The sequence below is a fragment of the Episyrphus balteatus genome, chromosome 3, assembly GCF_945859705.1.
Source record: "Episyrphus balteatus chromosome 3, idEpiBalt1.1, whole genome shotgun sequence".
NCBI classification, from domain to species: Eukaryota; Metazoa; Arthropoda; class Insecta; order Diptera; family Syrphidae; genus Episyrphus; species Episyrphus balteatus.
Window position 1 is genome coordinate 118,641,953 of NC_079136.1, and position 22,082 is coordinate 118,664,034.

Here is a 22,082-nt window from a genome sequence, read left to right on the forward strand (position 1 = left end):
ATTTTTGAAAAAATATGAATTTTGAAAAATTTCTTCCAAATTCATCGAGTGAGACATTAAAAGAAAGGTCTCTTTAAGATCGATTCATAACTGAAAACCAAAAGTTTCTTGAAAGTCTGGTTGGTGAGTTAATTGCATCCAAACATATTTTTTGTTAGGGTGTAGTGTATTATAAAAAGTCGAAAAAAATAATTAAAAATAAAAATTAACATTTCTCATTATGTCATTTTTTTTTTTAAATGCAAAAGTATACAAAAAAAATTATACCTTTTATAAGATATATGTATATTTTTTCGAAGGAATTCAACCATTACTAAAGCCTATATGTTTTGTAAAAAGTATAAAAATGATTTCTTAAAATCACACAAAAAAGGCAAACAAAAAATACTTTTTTTTTGTTTACATATCATAATTGTCAATATTTTTACATGAAAACTTATAATAAATTTTATATCATTGGAAAGCTTATTATTTAACCTTTAATAATATGCATCAATCATATCTCTACAACACCTACAAAAAAAGTTACAATATTTTAAAGACAACCATATCAAAATTAAAATTGAGATTACGGTACTTAACTCACTTTTAATTAAGAAATTATTTAATGGTTAAGAATTTGTGTGTTTATTGTTAGATAAACTACTCGCTATGTATTTTGGTAGAAAAAAAAACATATTTTTTGGTAAAGTTGGTTGATTGGTCTCCCTAATTGTAAAAAAAAAAAAAACAATAATAAAAATCTTAAATTCTTTAAATAAATCTAAGAATAAATTTGACTACTGAAATATGTCTTCCAATCATCAACAGGTGCCTAACCTACTGGCTACATACATCTCCCTGACTTAGCCCGACAGCAGCCATCAACCATAAGAAAAAGAGACAGACACAAACCTGCAAAAGGACCATGATGAATTAATTTTCATCAAGTTGAAAATGCAAATGTAAGCATCTTCAATTTGAAATCCTTACACAAGCAAAAGCCAAAAAGTGGAACATCACTTTAGTTACACCATTTCAATCATAGTGTCAATCTTATTATAGCTTTGGTGATGAGATGACTGCCATCAGGAAGAGTGTGTCGCATGCGTCTGCTTTTGTCTGCTTTTGTCTTTTGATGGAGATAAAGGTTAACAATAAAAGGCGTAGATATATATCTCCAAGGGTTGAATTTTGAAATTATAATGATGGAATAAAATAGGTTCAAAATCTCAAAACCCGCGGAATTAAATCTTCATGAAAATTTGTAAGTTCTTTTTTTTTTAGTGAGAGAAAAATTTTTACTAAATTTAGCATTATCTCTAGTTCTATTTAAATATTTTTCCAAACAATTTATATAGCATTCATTATACCCTTTTTGCCTTGAGCTGCTACCAAAAACTCAGTTATATAGTTTTTGTTTGGTTTTGAAATCCCCCAATGTCACATTTAAAACTAAATTACTCGTAACTATACGCGCGACTATGCTTTTTGTAAAATTTCAAAAATTCCTCTGTCAGAATTGTTGTTTGTTATTCCTGTGCAAAGGACATTATACACACACTAACAAACATAGATCTGATGTGACATAGTTTTTGAAAAGTTAAAACCTAAAACTTTTTATCATCATTTGAATAAAATATAAAATTAAAAAAAAAAAAAAAAAAACTAAAAAAATTAGGAAAGGTCTTATCTAGTACCACGAAAAGTATAAAGTAAAAGTTTTCGAGAGAGTTTTTTGAAATTTTTTGAACTATTTAGTATGCAAAACCATTGACCTAATGAAAAGGAAAACTAAAATGGCATAGTTGTGAGCTTGGGTCTCTGCTGGCTGTTCTAGGGAATGTTTTTTTTTTTGTATACAAAAACAAAAAAAGTAATAAATAAAAACTATCTAAAAAACCCTAAACTAAACTGCTTAATTGTAATAAGTACTCATTGCACGTTAGTTGCATGATATATTAGTATCTCAGAGTTGGAAAAGCGAAACGTGATACTCCAATAAAAATGCTTGACAAAGTTTTTTAAATGAGATATGACTTCTAGACCAAAATAAAAGTTTTTTTGTTTTTTTTTTTTGTTTGACTATATTAATGAGGGTTGAGAGAGATGAAGGTTAATATTATTATTTTTTCTTTAAGCTATATTAGATGGTCATTAAGGAATAATTCATTTATTTTATTGCCAAAAAATTAGTTCAATTAATCAATCCAGGGCATAGTTAAATGGAAATGGTTGTTTAATGACCAAAATGTTCCAGAGTTTGTTATGAAGCAATTAGCAATCTTTCACAATAAAATTGATGTTGGTTAATTAAAAATGATTTATTACTTATTTTAGGCTAGTTAATATTTGATTAATATTTTTATTAAATTTCTGACAATTTTATAACACTGAGATGTTTTCAAAAAGAAAATATGGAGGATTTAAATACAAAAATACCTCGAGGTTACAGCCTAAACTACTGGAGCACTTTTCTACAAATTTAGTACCTATAGCACGTTTGAAAAAAAAATATATAATTTTGTTCATTTTTAATTTTGTCAATTTTTATAAATAAAAGTTGGCAACAATCGTCAAAGGCATTTTGTAGAAATTTTGCATAAAATGGCAAGTTATATTATTTACTTGTTAAATCAAATTCGTAGGTTATTCCTGTTTTTAAGTGATATTTTCTTTATTAAGCCTGGTACACTGCTAGCGCTAAATTTTAGCTCCCATACAAATTATCGAAAATTTTTAGCCGAGATAAAATATATCCCATACAAGTTATCGATAACTTATATGCGACACAACGCGACACGACGCGACACAATGCGACACGACGCGACACAATGCGACACAATGCGACACAACGCGACACAAGGCGACACGACGCGACACGACGCGACAAAATGCGACACAATGCGACACATTGCGACACAACGCGACACGACGCGACACCACGCGACACAATGCGACACAATGCGACACAACGCGACACGACGCGACACAATGCGACACAATGCGACACAACGCGACACAACGCGACACAATGCGACACAACGCGACACAATGCGACACAACGCGACACGACGCGACACAATGCGACACAACGCGACACAACGCGACACGACGCGACACCACGCGACACAATGCGACACAACGCGACACAACGCGACACAATGCGACACAACGCGACACAACGCGACACAACGCGACACAATGCGACACAATGCGACACAACGCGACACAACGTGACACAATGCGACACAACGCGACACAATGCGACACAATGCGACACAATGCGACACGACGCGACACAATGCGACACAATGCGACACAACGCGACACAACGCGACACGACGCGACACCACGCGACACAATGCGACACAATGCGACACAATGCGACACAACGCGACACGACGCGACACAATGCGACACAATGCGACACAATGCGACACAACGCGACACGACGCGACACAATGCGACACAACGCGACACAATGCGACACAACGCGACACGACGCGACACAATGCGACACAACGCGACACAACGCGACACGACGCGACACCACGCGACACAATGCGACACAATGCGACACAATGCGACACAATGCGACACAACGCGACACGACGCGACACAATGCGACACAATGCGACACAACGCGACACAACGCAACACAATGCGACACAACGCGACACAATGCGACACAATGCGACACAACGCGACACAACGCGACACAATGCGACACAACGCGACACAATGCGACACAATGCGACACAATGCGACACGACGCGACACAATGCGACACAATGCGACACAACGCGACACAACGCGACACGACGCGACACAATGCGACACAACGCGACACAATGCGACACAACGCGACACGACGCGACACAATGCGACACAATGCGACACAACGCTACACAACGCGACACAATGCGACACAATGCGACACAACGCGACACAACGCGACACAATGCGACACAACGCGACACAATGCGACACAATGCGACACAATGCGACACGACGCGACACAATGCGACACAACGCGACACAATGCGACACAACGCGACACGACGCGACACAATGCGACACAATGCGACACAACGCGACACAATGCGACACAATGCGACACAATGCGACACAACGCGACACAACGCGACACAATGCGACACAACGCGACACAATGCGACACAATGCGACACAATGCGACACGACGCGACACAATGCGACACAATGCGACACAACGCGACACCACGCGACACAATGCGACACAATGCGACACAATGCGACACAATGCGACACAACGCGACACGACACGACACAATGCGACACGACGCGACACAATGCGACACAACGCGACACGACGCGACACCACGCGACACAATGCGACACAATGCGACACAATGCGACACAATGCGACACAATGCGACACAACGCGACACGACGCGACACAATGCGACACAACGCGACACGACGCGACACCACGCGACACAATGCGACACAATGCCACACAATGCGACACAATGCGACACAACGCGACACGACGCGACACAATGCGACACAACGCGACACGACGCGACACGACGCGACACAATGCGACACAACGCGACACGACGCGACACCACGCGACACAATGCGACACAATGCGACACAATGCGACACAATGCGACACAACGCGACACGACGCGACACAATGCGACACAACGCGACACGACGCGACACGACGCGACACAATGCGACACAACGCGACACGACGCGACACGACTCGACACAATGCGACACAATGCGACACAACGGCGACACGACGCGACACAATGCGACACAACGCGACACGACGCGACACGACGCGACACCACGCGACACAATGCGACACAATGCGACACAACGCGACACGACGAGACACAATGCGACACAACGCGACACAACGCGACACGACGCGACACCACGCGACACAATGCGACACAATGCGACACAATGCGACACAACGAGACACAATGCGACACAACGCGACACAACGCGACACGACGCGACACAACGCGTCACGACGCGACACGACGCGACACAATGCGACACAATGCGACACAACGCGACACGACGCGACACAACGCGACACGACGCGACACGACGCGACACAATGCGACACAACGCGACACGACGCGACACGACGCGACACCACGCGACACAATGCGACACAATGCGACACAACGCGACACGACGAGACACAATGCGACACAACGCGACACAACGCGACACGACGCGACACCACGCGACACCACGCGACACAATGCGGCACAATGCGACACAACGCGACACGACGCGACACAACGCGACACGACGCGACACGACGCGACACAATGCGACACAATGCGACACAATGCGACACAACGAGACACAATGCGACACAACGCGACACAACGCGACACGACGCGACACAACGCGACACCACGCGACACAATGCGACACAATGCGACACAACGCGACACGACGCGACACAACGCGACACGACGCGACACGACGCGACACAATGCGACACAATGCGACACAATGCGACACAATGCGACACAATGCGACACAACGAGACACAATGCGACACCACGCGACACAATGCGACACAATGCGACACAACGCGACACGACGAGACACAATGCGACACAACGCGACACAACGCGACACGACGCGACACCACGCGGCACAATGCGACACAATGCGACACAATGCGACACAATGCGACACAACGCGACACAATGCGACACAATGCGACACAACGCGACACGACGCGACACAATGCGACACAACGCGACACGACGCGACACGATGCGACACAATGCGACACAACGCGACACGACGCGACACCACGCGACACAATGTGACACAATGCGACACAATGCGACACAATGCGACACAACGCGACACGACGCGACACAATGTGACACAACGCGACACGACGCGACACGACGCGACACAATGCGACACAACGCGACACGACGCGACACGACGCGACACAATGCGACACAATGCGACACAATGCGACACAATGCGACACAACGGCGACACAACGGCGACACGACGCGACACAATGCGACACAACGCGACACGACGCGACACAATGCGACACAACGCGACACGACGCGACACAATGCGACACAATGCGACACAACGGCGACACAACGCGACACAATGCGACACAATGCGACACAACTGAATGAAATGAGTGTGGTGTGTCCCGTTTATAGCTTAGTCCTCCCACACAAATATTAATATATTAAATTTTACTTTGTCTTTATTTTTTGTTTTGTTTTTTTTTTTTTTTGTAGTACTCCGCCCCTGGTTGTGGTTTTTTAACTTTATTTTTTTAATAAATTGTTTCGCGTTGTGTCGCTGCATGTCTCATCGTTTTTTGTTGCGTCGTGTCTCGTGTCGCGTCATTAAGCGTCAGGTCTTAAACCTAACTTAAAGTAAACTGGGACAATTTTATCAAATAATTTCGCACAACACAATTCAAAAACAACACAAAAAAAAAAAAAAAAAATGTCTTTATTAGAAATAATCCCAAAAACCTTTTTGCCTTCTGATTCGAACATAAGTTTTGAGGGATAAATTGAATTCACAAAAAGTAATACAAAAAACAGACTTTGGTCGATCCCAATGCAACAAAAATTAATAGAAAATAGTATTTTTTCTTTTCTTCCTTTGATAAGAGTGACCATATTACTCTTAGTTTTTAATTTCAAAAATAACTAAAACTCTTTAAAATGTGATGTGTATAGTAAATTTAAATTAACGCAAGCTTAGTACTGTTGATTTTCAAAGGAAAAAAAAAACCGCTTGGAGGACAACAATAATGAAAAAAGTTTTGTCTTCTGTTTTAGAAGTAAAGACGGTAACCTAAAATGTGTGCTTTTACTGAAACCTCTTTTCCAAAAACAAAATATTATATGTTTCCTACCGACTAATGTCTTAGCTAATTCAATTTCATTCAGTATAGCCTCTGCCATAATCGATTATCCTGTTTTATGTCCTATATCCTGTTTTATGTCCTATAACCTTTTTCTCTTATTTTTTTCATGCTTATTATTTCTGTTTGACTTAATTTTATTAAAGAAGAAATATGGCGCGAAATAAAATGAATAAAAAACAATATAAAGTCGAAAATCACAGCTTGTGTAAAAAAGATTATCTTGAGATTTTTGTTTCATTTATTCCCTCATAACTTCTAAACTGCTTATCGAAATTTGACAAATAAGGTATCTCTTGAGGGTCTTTGCTTGTCCGCTGGTTAAAGGCTATTTAAAGTCTTCTAATATTCGGTATCTGATAAGTCTTTTTTTTTTTTGCTAAAGTCAATTATTTTAAAATAATTTTTAGGTACTTTGATAGAAAAGCCTAAAAATAGATGCAAAATAAACTTAACAATATTAACATTTAAATTACCCTCAAAGCTAATTAGTGTCAAAAAGAAAATTTCCTCAAATTTGCTTCAAAAGGATCAATTTAAAGTATGATTTTCCAAGAAACTTGACATAAATGTAAATCAAAAATTGTAACAATTTTCCTGCTCTTGATAAATGATTCGAAAGCTCCTTAGATTACAAATAATGTTTATCAAAATGTACTTTGTCATAGATTCTAAGTTACACTCATCTAAAGTATTATATCCTTTGAGTTTTGACGACACACATACAATGCAGTTTAAATAATTTAACATAAACATCCACCTACTTTACCCAGCACCTAGTTTACTTTTACTCTTATCGATAAACACACAAAATCTAACAACTAAACATATTCTAATGATAAAAATCATCAAAGCGTTAAAAGTTATATAGGTACCTATACAGAAGCACCTACTCTTCGTCATTCCAGGTATAGCAAACACAACTTATATATATGTAAACTAAAATGTTACTACGAACATAAAAGGTTATAATGATACTATCAAAGCTTGTTAAAAGGAGGCAGAGTGCATACACAATAATTTACATTTCAAAATCATTATAAATGCCTTTAAATTTTCTCCCTTGAGTGATATTGGGCCTCTTTAAAGGTATAAAAGGCATAGGTAACTATTGAAAATTTAGTATCATATCGACAGGATTATTGTGCTTCGTTTCCTTCCTGTGGATATACACACCAAATACCACACACGTGGAAAGTGTTTGTTCATGTTGAAAGGGTAAATTTGCGTATAAGGCTTAATTATGTAGACATACTGTGGAAGTTGGGTTTAATATTTATTATATTGTGAAAGGTATTATAAGGAATAGTAGAGAGGAATACACTACTAACCAGAAAAAACACTTCTTCTTTGATCGATGAGTGGAAGTTGAATTTCATAGCTAAGACAGCTTTAAAGAATTTCTTTAACTCTAGTTATATTTTCTAGTTAAGAACCATAAAACAAGGGTAGAGTAATTATATTCTTTAAATATATATTTTTTTCACTACTATATTAACGGTGCCTGCTATTTTTTGTTGATTTATGACTTTCTCATAATCATAAAGCAACTTAACCGATTTAAACGAACATTTTTGTATAAAAAAAACCTCTTTGTAGTCTTAATGGTAAAATAAAAAAAATAGTTTTTGTATTTTTAAAAAAAGTTTCAAGTTTTTTTTTGGGCAATTAATTATTTGAAAATTTGTTTTTATTTGACCCGAGTCCACACCATGATCAAAAATTTCTAAATTGCCGCACCACCGCTGCACCATTTCATTTTGAATGAAAAATTCAGCGCACCACCGCCGCACCACGTCTGCACCATGATCAAAAATTCTGTTTTCGTACTTATACAAATGTTTATGTCGTCTTCGAAGTTATTTTGAATTAAGCAAGTGGTTAAGGCGTAGGACTTTTAATTGAAAGTGCTCTGGATACTCGGGTTCGAATCTCGTTTTCGTCGGTAGTTTTTTTTTTTTATTTTTCAATAATCCAAAATTATGTATCATGGTGCAGCGAATTTTTCATACAAAATGAAATGGTGCACCGAATTTTGAATGCAAAATGAAATGGTGCAGCGGTGGTGCTAAAAAATTTTCCGGCATTAAAGGTGCTTTGGCTACTATGGTTTTTTAAGTGTTTTTTTTTTCATTTGTAATTGAAAATTTTGTGTGATTTTTATTAAAATAATACAGGAGCATATCAATTTAAGTAAAATCTCATTTCATATGATGTTCAATACTTTGCTATTTTGCTTAAAAGTTGAAAAATCGTGTTTTTTGGGTTAATTTTTACATTAAATGGAGATAATTTAAAATTATTCCACATTATTCCATTGAGAATCCATATTTTTATTTTAAAGCTTGATATATTAGCTTTCCTTTTGCATTTTAGGTGGCTGCGCATAGCTGCGACACCCATATATTTTTTTTTTTTTTTTCATTTTCGAACTAGCCTTCCAGAAAAATAACTACTATGGAAAGAATCAAAAACAAAATTATGTATAAGGATTGTATTGTTAATTTGAAACGTTTTTTGTGTGGATTTTTTTTTGCCATTAACAAGTGTATTAAATGGTCTTTATTCTTGTTTTCTAAAAATAATTTTCGAAATTTTAAGACGCAAATTCTTGATGTTTCGGTGTCTTAATCTAAAATTAAATTCCCTGCACCACCAGTGCTAACTCAATACTTACAGGGGTATCTAATTTTTGTTTTTCAGGCACCTAAAGCTTCCAACTAACTCTATGTGTTAAATTTCAAAGACCGTTTTTGTTCGTTGCACTGTTAATGCCAAAGTTATAGAAAATACACAAAAAATAAAAATCGGATAAAAAAGTTGTTTCCTTATGTTTCGATTTTCTCAAAAACTAGAAGGCATAGGAAATATGGTTTTTTTTTAGTGATTGTAAAAGAATCAATTGAGACAGTTTGGATGTATCAATCAATTTTGTATTGACATCCACAGTCTTTAAAAAAATAGTATTCTATGTGTTTTTTTAAACTTTTTTTCCCCAAATTTTGACTTTGAAATCGATTATTTCAAAAACTTTTTATTATAATAACTTGATTTAAAAATAACAATTCAATATACAACGTTAGCTTTTGGAAAAAGGTATCATTCATAACTGTGAGTGTTGCCGTCATTTTTAAATATTTTTTTCTTTATTTTAAGTAATTTTTTTGAAAATTGCCCCTCCCTCTTAAACGGGACGAGATCGACCCCCTCTCTTATAGTAAAAAATGCTTGTATTTAACTCTTCTACAAGAATACGTTAACATTTTTTACCTTCTGAGCTGTGCGGTGCGGCTCGCCGGTTAAGTTTTTTTTTATTTTTATCTTTAAAAATTCAATTTCTATTTTTACTTCGAAAAAATTTTTATAAAATTTTAAATTTAAAAATAAACTTCATTAAAAAAAAAAAAACAAAAATAAGTATGTAAAGTGAAGGCGCTGTCGTCAGCAAATCAATTGGGTCGGCAGTACCATATTATAAGGTTGTTAATGAAAATTGGAAACAGAGTTGGAGACAAAACAGAACCTTGGGGTACACCAACTTTTATTTTCTGAACATCCAATTTAAAACCATCCAAAACAACTTGAACGGAAGGGTCAGAAGGGTAATAGCTATCAGATAAAATCAGGGATAAATATCTTACAATTAATAACTTTCTAACCTTGTCTAACTAATCGTCAGAGTGGTTAATAAAATTACCTAAATAATCGAGTTAAAATGGAAATAAATGCAAAGGTTTAGCGGTGGTTCGTTAATGGTTCGGCGTAAGCTTAGCGGTGATTTAGGGGTTAATAAAACAATACTTCGGTCGAATTCCATTTTTACTCTGGGCTCTAAAGTAACTACGATGGCTAACAGGAAATTAGATGAATGGCTTATCAATCATATCATTCAAAAATTGGACCATTGCCACCATTAAAAAATGTGAAGGTTCGCTGCAGATCCCAAATACCATTCCTTCCCCAACAAGGACTTGATATTATAGCCTCACACCAAACAAAAACTCAACTAATCAAAATACTAAGAATATTCTTATATTTTGGCCTGACACCTTTAAGATTTTACCTTTTTTTTCAAAAAATCTTATATTTTACCGTAGTGTACTAAATCAAAGAAAACGCTCAAAATCAAATCACTTAAAGGACTCTACAAAATGTAGTAGGAGTAAAGATTTAATTTGAATGATTACCATATTTTTTTTTACTATACAGAAACATTCACACACCCACACACAAACACAGAAATTCTTATAGAAACTCCTTCTGTGAATTCCTATATAAAATAAAATACCATTCCACATTCTTATAAAATTACATCCAAAGATGATATCTAAGAAAAGCAATTCCAGGGACAAAAATCGAGTTAGAAAAAGGATTCTCTCTTCGACTTTATTTTTTCTATTGCCATTGTAGACGTATATTCGTCGTTGTCGGTGGTGGTTTGTATATAGTAAGCATAGATCAGACATGGTGGTTGCTTTATATGTGGGTTTATAGATATCTTTTTGAAAACGTTTATTTTTTTATCCCTTTGGTGGATATAGTATTTCTATAAAAAAAAATTATGATTTTTTTTCTGGTTGATATTTATTCAATCCTTCGTGCGTGAAAAAGCAATCCTTAAAAAATCAAATCCATCCCTTTTTGAATTTCAATTTGATAAAAAAAAAAAATTATAAAAGAAAACAAAAAAAAACATCCTTCGTGGACAGGATTTTTTCTCCATTGCTGTTTTTTTTTTTTGTGTGAGAGAGAAATTGGAAGAAAAAAATCTGCAATTTTTAATAAATTCTTGGTCGTCCTTAATGAACTATAAAATTCCATTGGACGGAGAGATAGATAGAAAAAACAACAACAACACTTAACCAAAGAAGAAGGCTTCGCATAATCTTTTACTGCACATCGCACAAAAGTACTCATTTATGATCCTTCAGTGATGCTCTCTTAGACATTCTAGTCCTTGTTTTGCTTTTTCCACTTTGTACTTAAGGATAATTACGTGGCACTTAAGTTCTCTGTATTTTATATGTAATTTTATCTTTTTTTTTTGTTTTTGTTTTGTATTCTTTTTCTTTCTTTTCTTCTGCATTTGTTATTAGCGTGATGTGTTCTCTGTTAGGTAACCACTTTTATGTTAAATAAAAAAAAAATATATATATACACACACAACGCACATAGTAGCTGGGAGAGATGATGCTTTTGGTTAAGGACTTTGAGAGTAAATTGCCTTCAATCTACTTCTTGCAGTATCTTGGTAGACAATCTTAAGTGCAGAATACTTGGTGCATATTACAGTAGATACACCTTTAACAAGCAAAACAAATGAGTTTATTGTGTAGAATGTGGTTGGTAGCGTTGTTTTTAGAGAGGATGCGGTTGCATCAAGTTTAAAAATAGAAATTTGCAAAAATATCAGATTGGACAGGTTTATTTGATGACGCACTTTAAAAGAATTTGTTTTTTTTTTATATGTAATGTATATGTATAAAATATGGATAGAGGTCAATGAATTTAATAAAATCACAACAAAAACATTACTGTTAAAAAAAGAGCCAAGTTCTCTTATATTGAAATTATGCTGGCACAAAAAGTACTGAGATGTAAAAGTGTACCAAGTTCTAAAGTTTGGGTTCAAATTCGTATCAATAAAATTTTGATTGTTCTCTTGACAATTTTTCTTTTAATTATCGATTTTTAAAGTTATTTCAAAAATTGCCAAGTAAACAATCAAAATTTTATTGATACGAATTTGAACCCAAACTTTAGAACTTGGTACACTTTTACATCTCAGTACTTTTTGTGCCAGCATAATTTCAATATAAGAGAACTTGGCTCTTTTTTTAACAGTAATGTTTTTGTTGTGATTTCACTACTTTTTGCAAGGTATGGCTGTAGAATTGAAAATCTCTATATTTGATGAAAATTCAGTGAAAATGGGGGTGGTTACCACGCCCCCTGGCTGAAATTCTCAAATTTTAAATTTTTTCCTTTGTATAAGCTACTTGCTCTACCATTTTACCAAATTTCAAGATTCTACGATAATCAGAAGTGCTCTATAATATTTTATGAAAATTCAGCGAAAATGGGCGGTTGCCACGCCCCCTGGCTGAAATTCTCAAATTTTAAATGTTTTCCTTTGTATAAACTACCAGCTCTACCGTTATACCAAATTTCAAGATTCTACGATAATCAGAAGTGCTCTATAATATTTTATGAAAATTCAGCGAAAATGGGCGGTTGCCACGCCCCCTGGCTGAAATTCTCAAATTTTAAATTTTTCCTTTGTATAAACTACCAGCTCTACCGTTATACCAAATTTCAAGATTCTACGATAATCAGAAGTGCTCTATAATATTTTATGAAAATTCAGCGGAAATGGGCGGTTGCCACGCCCCCTGGCTGAAATTGTCAAATTTTCGATTTTTTCCTTTGTATACACCACAAGTCCTATCACCGTGTAAAATTTCAAGTTTCTACGATATCGGGAAGTTCTCCATAATTTTGATGATCTGTCAGTGAGTCAGTGAGTCAGTGAATCAGTGAGTCAGTGAGTCAGTGAGTCAGTTACGGTTTTTGCGATTTTTGAAGCCCTATATCTCAGAAACTACTCATCGTAGGAGGCTGAAATTTTGTGAGGTGTTTGGTTTTGACCAGCTCAACAAATGTAGCGAGTTTGAAATTTCTAGCATCTTTGGTGTGGAAGTTAGAGGGGGGTCGAAAATGGCCTGAGTTGTTTCCTGTAAATAAGGGTGTAGTGCCAAAGTTGCTAGAGAACTTGGCTGGGCACTACCGTGCCCCTTGATAATAGAACGGTTTTTTTTTTATCTATCAATTTTTCGTAAACGACAAAGCCGATTTCTTACTTTTTTGTAGGCATTGTAGAAATATGACTGAAACGTCATATGAAAAGTGAAACAATAAGCTTTCAGATGATATAAAATTTATTTTGGGTTGTCATATAAAAAAAAGGACCTTAAGGTAAATGAAGGAAAAGAAAATTGATTTTCTTGTTTTTTTTTTTTTTTGATGAAAATTGATTGGGTTTAAAATATTCCAGCTCTTTTTGTAGATGTCGTGCAGACATGCTTGATATGAATAATTTGAGCTGAAACAATAGGCTTTCAGATAGTATAAAATTTATATACAAAAATGGATTTAGTGGTGTTGGAAGAAAAAATGTTTAATTTTTCACCTTTTTTCATGAAAAATGATTGTTTTCAATAAATTATTTTAATACCTTTTATGCATTGTATACATTTAAGGATGGCTTTATTCTTTAGGAAAAATATAAAATTTTTAATGTTGTAAGTTTTTGTAAGTTTTTCATTTAAAAAAAATTGATATAATGAGAAAAGAAAAAAAAAGGTATTTTTCTTGTTAATTTGATTTTTCTTCTTAATAATGATACGATAAAAAAATTTATTCAAGCTATAAAAAACATACAGATATAAATATGTAGTAAGGTCTTATTCTTTAGCTAATGTACTTTACTATAAGATTTTTGATCTTATAATTTTTTTTACAAGAAAGTTGGCAAATAAATAATTTTTAGATCATTTTTTTTTACAAAAGCACACAACCTGTTTACTTATGAATATTGTCATCAGGTAAAATCATCGTCCGTAAATCGACAATCCCTTTTTTTTAAATATTAGAAAATTTGTATTTATAAAAAAATATTTTTCTTTGAATAAAGATTTTCGAAAAAAAATTTTAAAATTCTTTTTAATACAAGAACTCAAATGGCATATTAAGTTTAGTATAAAAAATCATTTAAAACGGTGTTTAATTAATTATTAAAATAGAATTCATTAATTTTGTACGTTTCTTACGAAATTAATTAAAAAATCTAATTTTAAATTTTTCCTTATTTTGTTCAGTAAAAAGCCTTAACATAAGAGTTACATTTATCATAAGAGGAAGTACGTGTGACCCGTTCGCAGTCGTGCATTTTATTTTCTTTAGTTAAAGTAATTAACGAAAGAAAAAAAACTGTCAACTGGCGCCCAACGTGAGAATTAAGAAAACAAAATTAAAATGTCTTTATTTCAGATTATACCTGAACTCCGACATTTTAAATATTTCTTTTTTAACTCTTGTTTATAAATTGAAATTTTAAAAGAATTTTTTGTATGGTAAAAGGAAAGTATCATCAAAATTTATTATACTCACTGGACTGTTAGTATTAAAATGTTTGAAAAAATAAGAAGCACTTATTTTCATTTTAGAGAGATATCTACACTAAATTGTCTTAAATGCACTTTGAAGCAAATAGAATTGCAGTTTGAAGCAAATTGTTTCTATAGCACTGGGCAAATTTCAATTTTATAAAGAGTATCACTTTCATATAGTCAAAAAAAAAAAAAAAAAAAAAAATGCAGGTCTAAACTGTATTCCAATACAATTGAAATGTGTTTTATTTTTTTTTTCTTGTTTTTTTTTCAATTTTTTTTTTTTTTGCATTTTTGAGTGTCGCATTGAATGAAATTCTTTCCTGCCACGACGAGAACAACGACGACGGACTTCCACAAAACAAATTTACCTCATCCTTTGTAGAAAGCAGCAGCAATTTCTAGCAAATTTTCAATATAAAAAAATAAGGGAAAACAAACAAAAAAAAGAAGAAAAAAAATATGTAGAAATGGAAACAAGGACATTTTATTATTGTTCTTCGATGTTTCTCGAGCTTCTCTGGGTGCTTCTTTTCTGCTTCTGCTGCTGTCATTCTTGTATGTTTTCCATTTGCATTATAAAAATTCAACAAAAGACAAAAACAAAAAAAAAAAGAAAAAAAGAAGAAGAAGGATTCATATCCAATACCAAAAGTCGTGATCCTTGGCCCATCACATCGATACAAACAGCAAAAATGGAGAAGATTTTTATTTTCGATACTTTCCCTATGACACAGCATATAGATCCAGCATCCAGCACTAGCATTCTCGTGAGAACTTAAAGTCCTGTTATATCCTTTGCCTTGCTTTGCTTTAGCATTTTGCTCTTGCCCAAGGAAAAAGATTGGATTCTTTCGAACTGGTTGGTTGGTAGAAACAATAGCTGCTATGATGCTTTTTGGACCATCTGTTGTTTTTCGCAATTTCATTCTTTTTTCGTTGCATAAAAAGGACACAAAAAAAATAAAAATATACAACAGGACCCAGAGAAAAAAATGCATTTCAACATGTTTGTGTGAAATATTGAATGTAGGGTATTTCTAAATATACATATAAGAATGCAATTGTAGAATAAACAGTCAGACAGACAGATCGATATATAGCAGCCAGGAGCAGGGGAGGAGCAGAAAACACAAGCACACAAGCACACAAGTACAAGACAAACGTAAAACGGATTCAGGTGTTATTAAATTCCTTGAAAGCGATTTTAGATTTATCTGGTACCTTTCTATCTGACTCGGTGTCATTTTCTTTTCGTTATCTTATTTTTTATTTTTTTTTTTTTTTTTGATTTTTTTTTTTTTTTTTTTTTGATTCGTCGTAGAGCTCGTGGTGATTTTCCAATTTCTGTCATTCTTGCATTATTTGTTTGTTGGTGCATGCTTTGACACTTTGAAAGATCCTGGGGCTTTGATTCGTTTTGTGTCTTTTTTTTTTTTGTTTTGTTTTGTTTTTACATAGGAAAGGGCTTCAATTTGTTTAAGGATTTTGTTTTCGTTTTTTTTTTTTTTGATGATTTTTTTTTTTTTTTTTTGGTTAAACGTATTTTGATTTTGAAGACACTTCATTTAGCAACGTTGACAATTGTAATAGAAATATGAATTATGAATATCAACATTTGTAAAACTTGCAAAAAACAAGAGCTAAAAAGACAAAACTAGATATTACAGAATTTTGCTTTTAGGGATTCTGTCACAGTTACAGCTATTTGCCTACAGTTTCCAGTGCCAATAGAAGATAAAGTAGTATATTCCTAAACCTTTTGAGAGTTTTTTTTTTTATTACCTTGCCTTTGTTCTTAAAACCATTTTTTTTTTTTTTTTTTCTATATTTTGGCCTATGAACGGCTGAGCTGTAAATTTCAAATTCATGCACGGAGAAAAAAGTTCACCTTAAAATAAGATGATCCCCAATTTAAATCCCGACCTCTTAAAACCATTCCAATTCCGCTTATAAAATAATAGGAATCCGCTTTAGTAGCAATTTATCATACTCGTTTCCAATAGTGAGATAGCCAGATGGTTAAGCACTCGCCTAATAACCCAACAATAAATTGAGGCTATGAGAGCAATAGTGGCGTACCCACTTTTTTTCAAAAATGAGTTTTTCATAAAAACTTGGTCTCTTAATATATCTATTTTAATAAAAAAAAATGTATGCAGCTAGATATACTCAGAACGAGATGGCACTCAAAAAAGTGTTGTTTTATAAAACCCTGAACCTTAAATCTCTCGTAGCTCAAAACTTAATTTTGTGGCTTAAGCCACTTTTGTTCTCGTAGCCTCAATTATAGAATCAATCTCCAGTGGTTGCCAGTTTTTTAGACTGTTGCACAGATTTTATGGCGGGATTTGAGCGCGGGGACCGAATAAAGAAATTTCTTAACGACAAAAAAAACCTAACGCGTCCCCTCCAGTGGCGGATCTAGGGGGGGGGGGGGGGGGGAGGTCGTGGGGGCCATGTAATTTATCATATAATTTATATACTAACTATTAGGTACATGATTACATGTATCTCGATCCACGAACGCTCTATCATAACTACATAATCGCAACAACTTAATTTGATATTTTGGTTTAAGAAGATATACGCTTTTCTTTGTAACAAACCTGTGTGGAGGAAATTTATTTCATCCTAAACATACCTATGTATTTTTTAATTTTTTTTAATTTATGGTTTGATGTTTCCGCAAAAAAACAATGATGCTGAAAACATCGCTCTTGGAAACATCGATGTAATCGAAACTTCAAAGTTTTTTTTTAAGTGAAGGGCAGCAGGCGAGTTCTACTCAAAACACGAATGTGGAAGAAAAACATTTCTGAACTATTTTCCTACTTTTAGTACAGTTGAACCATAAATTAAGGCACCTTCCAAGTAAGAATTTTGTAAAAATATAGGTAATTTTCTCCAAACCGGTCCCTGCGATTTTGATAAAAACATTCAACTGCAATCGCAATGTAAAATGTAGTATGGTCAACGTTGATTCAATTTTGAAGAAAAAAAAAATACAATTGAAAATGATGGCCTTCAAAGAAAAATCATTCCGAAAAACAGTTAAATCAAAGTGGTTTCTGTTTATTTTAACTAGGTTCAAGATTCACACAGTGTAGAATGGTTATTAACTTCTAAATTTGACAACCTCAATAATTTCAACAAATTAAAAAAAGCTTTGATTGTATTAATTAAAAATTAAATATAGAAAAATTAATTTATTGGATTAAGAAAAATATAAATTTTTCCTTTTTACTTGACCTTTCATTATTTAATGAATGTTATCTACTTCGTTGGCTACAGGTCGTGTTTTGATTTTACTTTTTCTTTTCTGTCGACGTTTCGATTGTGCTTACAATCTTCCCCAGGACTCTAAGAAACAATGTTCTAAAAATTGCTTATATATTTAAATTTTATAGGTAGGTACTTATCTTTTTCCTAATGGCTTTCTTATAGTTCTAGCTTGATTTTTTATAGTTTATTTTCGCTGTTGTTTAAATATTTTAAAATTCAATAAAAAATGTCTTGAAAAAGACGTTTATAATCATTGAAATTTCAAAATATAAAAATATTTTTATTTGATAAGAAATTCAAAAAAAATTTCTTATCAAATTTAACTTTAAGAATTGACTTTAAAATTCAACTTAGAAATTCCTTCTAACAAACTCACTATAAATACTGCTAAACCCTTCACAATCTGTTCTCCTATTAACAGTATTCTCTGTATCTAAAATATGTAACATTTCTAATACCATTCTTTTACTATAATGCTTTTCTGTTTGTAAAATATCTACATTGTTATACTCTGGTCTATGTCCCTCATCTATAAAATGTAAAGCTAGAGCAGTTTTTTGTGAATGTCCGTTATTTATATCTTACCTATGACCGGCTATACGGTTTATTTAATTTTTGCATGGATGTACCTACATAAACTGATGGACAATTGTGTTGTTCCATCACCTTAACATTTTATTTTATATACGATATTTGATTTATCATTTTTAGAAAATTCGACTTTTAAATTTGAAAAAAGTGAATTTGTTAAAACATTTCAATAATGTTTGTATTATATTTATTGGAAAAGAATTTGAAAGCAGAGTATCCATGATTTTGTTAATGTTATTCACTGATATCCAATACTCTGGTAATAAAAGTAAAATAAAAATTCGACCTGTAGCCAACGAAGAAGATAACATTCATTAAGAAAAATGTATACATATATTTTTTAAATATCAATTTTTCGAAAACGGGACATATTTTTCAAGTCTTAGTTTTAGGCTGTGTTTTATTTTTCTCGTGAACCAGATCAGATCATTGTATTTATTTGCGAAACACTAACAAAACAAAATCCTGATTTTATTGTAAGCTATCGTGCGGCTAAAATCGACTCGTGAAAAGTCGACATTACTTTCCCAATTTTCTTTCTTTATTTTCAGTTTTTGATTATAAATTAAAAAAAAACATTAATCCTTCTGCAAACAATTTATACTCTGGAGATAAAAGTTTAACCGGCTCCCAGAGTAGGGTAAATGTTTGACAGCTGAAAAATTTTTTTCTAAAAAAAAGGTATTGTAAAAAATTTAGCTTAATTTAAGCTCCGAAACAAAATCCTCTCGAAAATACATTTGATCTAAGAATTTGGATAGAATTTTGTATGTTAGCTAAAATTTTGCATATATTTTGAGCACTTGACCATTTTTTTTTTGATTATTTTGGAAGTAAGTTTTTTTAATTCTGTGACCCCCCCCCCCCCCCCCCCCAAACCAAATTTCTAGATCCGCGCCTGGTCCCCCAATCGTTTGGTTCGCTTAACATTTATGTGCCTATTATGGTACGACTGTACGAAGCTTGCACGGATCGAGAAGAGCGAGAAAAAACATTTGTGGGGGATCGTTTGCCACCAGTGAGGGAAGTACCGTAATATCAGTTTTAATTTTGGCATGGATGTCTCTAAAACAATTGTAAATTTTTTTGTAGGTGTCGTACAGATATAATTGAGGCATTTATTTTGAATGTAAAATGATAAGCTTTCCAATGATATACAATTTACTATAAGTTGTCAAATAAAATAATGGGTCAAATCGAGATGGAAGAAAAAAAAGTTTGCTCTTTTTTTATTTTGTTGATGAAAATTGATTGCATTAAAAAAAAAAACTCCAGCTTTTTTTTCTAGATGTCATACAAACAGGATTGAGATGAATATTGAAAGCCATGTAAAATACTGACAGTATGATATGTAAAGAAAAAAAGTTAATTTTTTCGCTTTTTTTTCATGAAAAAATGTGTGATGTCAAGAAATCATTTTTATCCTTTTTACAAATCATATAGGCTTTAGTTATGGTTTAATTCTTTAGGAGATTTAAATTAATTAAATCTCAAAATGTCTTGACATGAAAAAAAAAATTTCATGTTAAATTGAGCGGATTTCTTTAAAATTAGCACATTCCAGACATTAGCAAAAACATCTTAGCAAAAACCATGCAGAAATTCGCTTAATTTAATACACAATCCGCTTGTTTTTAGGTAGTATTTTGTCTCCGTTTGGAAATAGTTTTTTTGTAATTGTAACCAGAAATATAAAATATTGACTCTAAATTTCCCAATTTTGAGTAAATTCCATTTATTTATTATACTTAGTTAAAATGCATATTCTTCTGTTATGATAAACCACAAATAATATAATTTCAGATAACTATGTACATTTTTTTCTCAAACTGCCCACCCAGGCTATATGAAAATAATGAGTAAATCTGTTGAAATACCTACCTTTTCAACTTGATATTTCTTTTTTCTTTTTTCTCTTTGAAAAATCATATCCTTCGTTTGGTTTTTATCCTTTAGTACCTACTTGAGTCTGTCGGTTCATCATCATCAAAAACTATGAGTGTGTAGGTTTATTCTATGAGATGTATGAAATGACTTAAACCTTTGACTTTTGATATGGTCTTATTTTTATTATTTTCCTGTATTTTTTTTTTTTTTCAGCTCAGGACGAAGTAAAAAATAAGAACATAATAAAAATGCAAGCAGTTCTTTTCCATCGACTCTTCCTATGCATATTAAGGAAACTTTCCAGGATTTTGGTTTTTTTTTTTTCAAGCAAAAGGATGTATGAAGAACCCTTTTTAGTTAATTCACATAGGTCAGGAATTCAGGATCTCTTCTATCTCTGTCGGGATGTAGAATGATTTTTTATAAAGTGAAAGTAGGTAAGCCTTTGGTTATGGAAAAAAATCCAATATGATAGACAAGAGTAAAACAAGGACTTTTTCATGATGGACGTAGTAGTTACCTACTTTTCATTTAGGTTAGTTTAAAAAGAAAAAACCCGCATTGATGCGGTGAGGATACATTAAATAATAATAATCAGTTTGAAAAATGAGCTGAGCAAGATAGTTGTTTTTATTAACTTAAAAGAAACGTCAATTATTATTTAATAATTTTGAAGGTATTTTTAGGTCATCCTAATAAGACTTTTTTGCAAAAAAAAATATCTTTAAAGGAAATATACACCTTTTCGTCAGTTTTTCGTTTAACTATTCAAAAGCAATTTTTTTGATGAATCAGAATTTATAAAAAATACCTCCTTCATGACAATTCTTTGGATACATTGCCGTGACCAGGATTCGAACCTGGGTTACCACGGCCACAACGTGGGGTCCTAACCACTAGACGATCACGGCTATTGGAGAACTGGATAATACAGTGCTACGTTGAGAGCTGTTGGATCGATATTTTGTCATTTTTATATTTGTATACTTTTTGAAGAAGAATTATTTAATACCAGAAAATAATGGATTGCTTAACGACATCGAAAATTTTAAAATTCAATAATATAACAGTCATACTAGTATGCAAATGCATTATGTATGGATGCACAAAAATGTAGGTATATGAACGGTGACCATCCGTCCCGGTTTACCCGGGACTGTCCCGTATTTCAACAGCTTGTCCCGGGTTTTTATTTAAGAAACCCGGGACGTATAAGTGTCCCGTAT

At 33.8% G+C, this 22,082-nt stretch overlaps 1 non-coding gene across 1 annotated transcript; it reads right to left on the reverse strand.

The window, feature by feature from the left end:
* Positions 1–21,695: 21,695 nt before the first annotated feature.
* On the reverse strand, positions 21,696–21,767 carry Trnah-gug (transfer RNA histidin (anticodon GUG)). The gene has a single exon. It is a non-coding gene; the product is annotated as a tRNA-His (tRNA).
* Positions 21,768–22,082: the final 315 nt, after the last annotated feature.